The sequence below is a fragment of the Triticum urartu genome, chromosome 7A (assembly GCF_056163025.1).
Source record: "Triticum urartu cultivar PI428250 chromosome 7A, HENAU_Tu73, whole genome shotgun sequence".
NCBI lineage: Eukaryota > Viridiplantae > Streptophyta > Magnoliopsida > Poales > Poaceae > Triticum > Triticum urartu.
Window position 1 is genome coordinate 477105176 of NC_141879.1, and position 5773 is coordinate 477110948.

General features: G+C 40.1%; 1 long non-coding RNA gene across 2 annotated transcripts; it reads left to right on the forward strand.

Moving 5' to 3' along the window:
* The first annotated feature begins 495 nt into the window (after positions 1–495).
* On the forward strand, positions 496–4926 carry LOC147960036 (uncharacterized). 2 transcript variants are annotated; one of them, XR_015610760.1, is made up of 3 exons: positions 496–1645; positions 2228–3148; positions 4555–4926. It is a non-coding gene; the product is annotated as an uncharacterized LOC147960036 (long non-coding RNA). The 2 variants fall into 2 exon arrangements; XR_015610761.1 differs by having other exon boundaries at positions 496–1260; positions 1375–3148.
* Positions 4927–5773: the final 847 nt, after the last annotated feature.

Below are 5773 nucleotides of genomic sequence, written 5' to 3' on the forward strand. Positions count from 1 at the left end.
GAGGTATTAGTCATGTTTATTTTGTTAGGGGCATAAGGGTGAAGACGTTAACCATGTTCAGTCGGTAAAGCGTGTGGGACTGTTTTCTCTCATTGCAACGCACGGACATGTTTGCTAGTACCTACTTAAAATAAATGTCTCGCTTTGAATCGATGGTGCATGTCGAGTCCAATGATGCATGTGGCTGGAATCTTGTATTCCCGGCCGGTACAGATAATATTCAGATCGCAATTTGGTCGTTTGGAAAGACAAGGGCACAGTTACGGAAACACGCCTATAATTAGAAGGAAACACGTATCCTATATACCTAAGAGATTCATCCTCACTATTCTATTTATCTTAATATGCAAGCCATCCACATCATCACACATGCCACACACATTCCACCTTAGAAAAAAAATTCAACAAATCATGCAACAAATCTTAGTATTTATAGTACGCAGCAGTCCCTCGGTCGTTTAGTCTTCAAATGCTACTTTTATTTAGGGGAAACGATCAGCCATCCCTTGGTCGTTTGCTCTTCGATCTTCCATATCAGACTGGGTAGTCAAAGAGTCCGCCAGATGCATATAATAGGATGTTTGATCTACGCTTCTCATTCGCTTATCCGCCGGAATCAAGCTCAGATGTGCACAACCTCATCATCATCCTGAGATGGAGCTCGATGCTGCGATGGACACCACAGACGCACACACGCACATCCGCATCACCTTCATGGTGCCTCGCTTCAGCTTTGCGCAACCACAACGCCGCGCCTGGACGGCATCGACCGACGCCCACAGCGCCTCCATGGCTCCCCGCTTTAGCTCGGCCATGACGTGTACCTGGACGGCGCCGCAGGACGCCCGTGGTGCCTCCCTGCTGCACCCGAGATGGTTGTGTCCTGCCACAATGCCGCGCCTGGACGGTGCCGTCGCATGCCCTCAGCGCGTCACCGGCAGCCAGTGCCTTCCTAGTGCCCTGTGTTGGCTTTGTCTGACTGGCTAGTTCCGATTGTCCGCATCGGCTTCACCCGTCCGCCGCTACCCTCCGTGACCACTCCACACCGTCTCAGCGCCACCAAGGATCTTGCTGCCACCCGTCCTACATCCCCTCGACCCCTCCTCTCTTTGCTTTGGTGTGGAACTCGGCGAGCCTGGCGGCGTGGCGTATGCTGGGAGATGAAGAGGGGCCCTTTGCAGTTGGGCTGTGCTTGCCCTCTGCCATGCTTATTTAGTTCTCTTCATCAGGAATACCGCCACGCCGACCGCGGCGACCGAGGTAGTATGTAAGCTGTTTTTCTCGGCTATTGATTCGATGCAGCAGTTCTGCTTGGTTATTTGCTTGCTCAGTTATTTGCTTGGAATGCATCATGATTGATTAGTTTAGTTCTAGGTTCATTCTTGCAGAAGTTCAGAAATAATGGTTGATGCTGCTGTTCGGCGACATTTAGGTTTCAGCCAATGAGAAGTCCAGATATACACTCTAGACTAAGTTTATGTTGTACTCCCTCTGTAAAGGAGTATTAATTTATTTCATGCTATATCCCCAAACCTTTTTACAATTTCCATCTTTGTGCAGCATCTGCATGCACTACATTGCTTCTTGGGAGTTTCAATCGGGTCCTGCGCTACCAAATGTGAACACGTTTATTAAGATTACAGAGGTAGCAAATCAAATTTGAACATGTTTATTAAGATTCAGAGGCAACAAATCTGTTTGATTTTAATCCAGTTGTAATCACCACTTCACCATAGTAGGTCTTTAGTTCTTTCTCAGGTACCTTTTGCAATTTTCGACAAATGATTAATGGTGATGATTTGTAGCAATGGCTCTTCAGGTATAATTAAGTGTCCATTATTGCTCTTAATCATGAATGTCAGGCATAATAATGTGGCCATCAAGATCAAGAGGAGCGTTGCTACTTTTCCCATTTAAAAAGATTTTTTTGGTAATATATAATAAAAATCCAACAAAAGAAATGTTGGTTCTTATCCTCTTTGTTTTACTAACACAACTTGATTTGTACAAGATCATTTATAGCACATCATTTTTTTTCTTGGCGTGCCTTTTTGTATAAAATAATTTTACCATTAAATTCCCGACACCACTGGTAAAATTATTTCAGCATCCACATTTTCTTATTAATAGCTTTGGGCTCAGGATAGGAAGCGCTCATAATTGTGGTTTACCTTATAACTACGACTTTTTATACAACTCTGACGTCTACTCTTTTTGTTTATTATAGATCATCATCCTTTTTCATATGGTGTTATGCGATATACTATTTGGAGCATGGCTTAGGGCTTTCAGGAATTGGTCCAGTTCTCAGGACTCAACCTTAAATCTATCAGAGCAATTTCAACTTCAATTGAGACCCAACTCTAATGATAGATTAGATGCTTGGGGTCGACAGCTGAGTTTGCCTCACATTATTCATATCTTTCTATGACATGTGCTCTTGAATATAAATTGATTATCTACCACTTTCATCTAACATGGATGTACAAGTTCAATGTATTCCATTATCTAGATTCAAAATTGACGATGAATGAACAAAGCCTTGTCACCTGGAAATTAATATCAAATACAAACACAAATTTGGTTGCATTTTTTCACTGTTTACCAACTACCCTTTGTTTGGTGCCAATCATTGTACTCTTTTGACGAATGTTGTATTTATCTATGTGAAAATTAGTCAAGTTCATCTCATAGAAAAATACTTACAATTCCTTATAAAATCTTCCTTGAAATAAGTAAATTGCAAACTTTGATGATTCAATATACCAAAGTAATAAAGTACAACAATTTATGCATGTTTTCCCGCCGCAACGCGCGGGAAATCGTCTAGTATAATTAGAAGGTGATAATCAAGCTAATATTAACTTGAAATCCGGCCCGGACGTGATTATTATACCAGTTATTGCTAATCTTTTTGCAGGGGGATGTGATCCCAGATATCTCTCTGGTTCTTCTATATATACAAGATTATATACATGTGTGCATGGATAAATCATTTTGTAGTTTTGCTTAGAACACGTATTCTTTTTTCTCTTTGTCAATCTGTCGCATCACAATATCTAGATGGCCAGGTACACGACCTCAATCCGTGCGCCACTCCTGCTGTCTCTACTTCTTCTCGCATGCATTGCTACTAGTACCACACAAGGTAAGCCATGAATACGAAAGGGCGTCTTCACCTCCGATAATCTATCTTTACAACATATATGTGTACTTACAGGTTATATATACATGTAATAATTTAAATTTAATGTTTTATTTCTGCTGGAAGTAGCTTGACAACTGCCTATTTTCCATTCATGTGCCATCTGGCGCTTCTTGTTAATCAATTCGAAATCTTTTCTTTATCTTTACCTCTTTTTTTTTGAAAAACAGCTTGAACTTTATTAATTAGAAATAATAGTTACATCGTCTAACAGAAGAGTTACAAGATTTTCCATGGGCTCCTCTATCCAATTCCTAGTCATGGAACATTTTGCTAATCTAGCAAGCTCATGAACTATTTTGTTCGCTTCTCTATTACAATGTTCAAAACTGGTTTGTGGAAAATCACAGGCCATGAAAAAACAATCCTCAAAAATTGCCGCCGCCGCTTCCGCAGACTCTCCACCGTTCTTCATTGAAAAGTTCCTCTATTTCAAAGAATTCAACCCGCAGTCCTATTTTAAGTAAAATGAATCATTATTTTTGTATTTTACACAACAGTCCCTGTTTTTTCTTGAAATCAACCTGCCGTCCGGATTTAAGTCACACCCGAATCGTTATTTTACATTTTTCGAACCCCCCCTGATGTTTTAGATAATTCATCCGCGGATCATATTTAAGTCAAACAAATGCTTTTTAAAATCATCAATATTTTTTAAACCATAACTCCGATTTGAACATGTTTTATATGAAATTTGGTTAGAAAAATATGTAGAATATGAATATGAGATTGTTTTTACCTGTTAAGTATTTTTAAATATTATTTTGGAATATATTTGAGTCAAACCAAATGATTTTTTAAATTATCTGTATCTTTTAAACCGTAACTTCGATTTTAACATATTATATATGAAATTTTATTAGAAAAATGTGTGGAATCTAAATATGACGTTAATTTTATCTGTTAAATATTTTTTAAATATTGTTATGGAAGCAAACTTATAATTTATAGCGCAAGATTCGTTTTTTTCATACCGGCGGCGATCTGGATTGCAAATAAATATCGATAACTACACATGCATACCTCTGAAAAATGTCGCAGGGAAAAACAATAGATTTCTCATCGCGAGAGTGAGAGAAAGCGAGCGAGAGAGAGAGGGAGAGAGAGACGCCGAGACACACGTTTTTTGTTGTTTTATGTGAACACCGAGACCATCACCGGCGAGGGTGGGAAGAAGGATAAGCGGCAACACAAATATGATGTCTCGTAAAAATAAAGGAAATGGACCTATTGTGGTCTTGAGTGATGGTTGTTGAGTTAAGAACGTGTGTTATGTTTTCTCTCCTGTTGCAACACACGAGATCTTTTGCTAGTAATACTAATGTAATTGTCTGTCTGTTTTTCCATAGGCCTATCATTGACGGCATGAATAATCGTAAGATCAGTTTATCAGGCGGGCTGTGCGTCTACAGAAAAAAGACTAAGGCCTTCTGCTGCCTTGCAAAGCCTGATTCGTGCCACATCGAGCTCTATTATTGCAATTTAGATTGCCAAAGATGTGCAAACGTTGTGGCAATGGCAACACCTCCTTTAGCTACCCTCCCTCCACTCCCATAGAATTAAACTTTTATTCGACGGAATAATATGCTATGCATGCGAGTCAGTTTATCTTGTGTTGAAGAGAATTTATCTTGATTAGGGTGACAAAATAAAAGCCAATCAATTTGCCGTGGGATGGGGAAGTTTTGTTTTCTAATTACCCATGTAAAACACGTCCAAAACCTCCAGCTTCAGATGTTCTCAGATATACTATGTGATGGAAACATTTGATCATATTACGTGCATACAAACAGTGCTTTGCATCTTAATTATTTGACAGAATTTCATTTTACATGCAACAATTCAGAAATAATCTGATTAAAAATGTAAAGTCGAGCCACCTATTATCATACAAAGCCCTGTTTATTTTTTTACTAATTACCGTGGAGCAATAGCCGCAGTGTCTTAGATTACCAAAAGCACAACACCGATTTTAATTGATGAATGATCCTCTTTTAGAGATCATTTCGATCCGTCAGATGAAAATGACACGGTAGTGAACACCTTCCTTATGAATACCAACGCCATCTAAGGAGGAAACCGCGGTTCTGAACCATTTTTTCTCAGAGTGCGATCAGATTTACTCCTACGCTACAAGGCCAACAATCAGTTCTATTGGAAAACATAGTAATTTTAAAAAAAATCCTACGCACACGCAAGATCATGGTGATGCATAGCAATGAGAGGGGAGAGTGTTGTCTACGTACCCTCATAGACAGTTCGCGGAAGCGTTATATCAACGCGGTTGATGTAGTCATACGTCTTTACGATCCGACCGATTCAAGTACCGAAAGCACGACACCTTCGAGTTCTGCACACGTTCGGCTCGGTGACATCCTCGCCTTCTTGATCCAACAAGAGGGGCGAAGTAGTAGATGAGTTCCGGCAGCATGATGGTGTGGTGACGGTGTTGGTGAAGAACAATCTTCGCAAGGCTTCGCCTAAGCACTACGAAAACTATGACGGAGGATAAACTAGAGGGGATGGGGTTGCCGGCACACGGCTTGGTGTTTCTTGATGTGTCTTTGG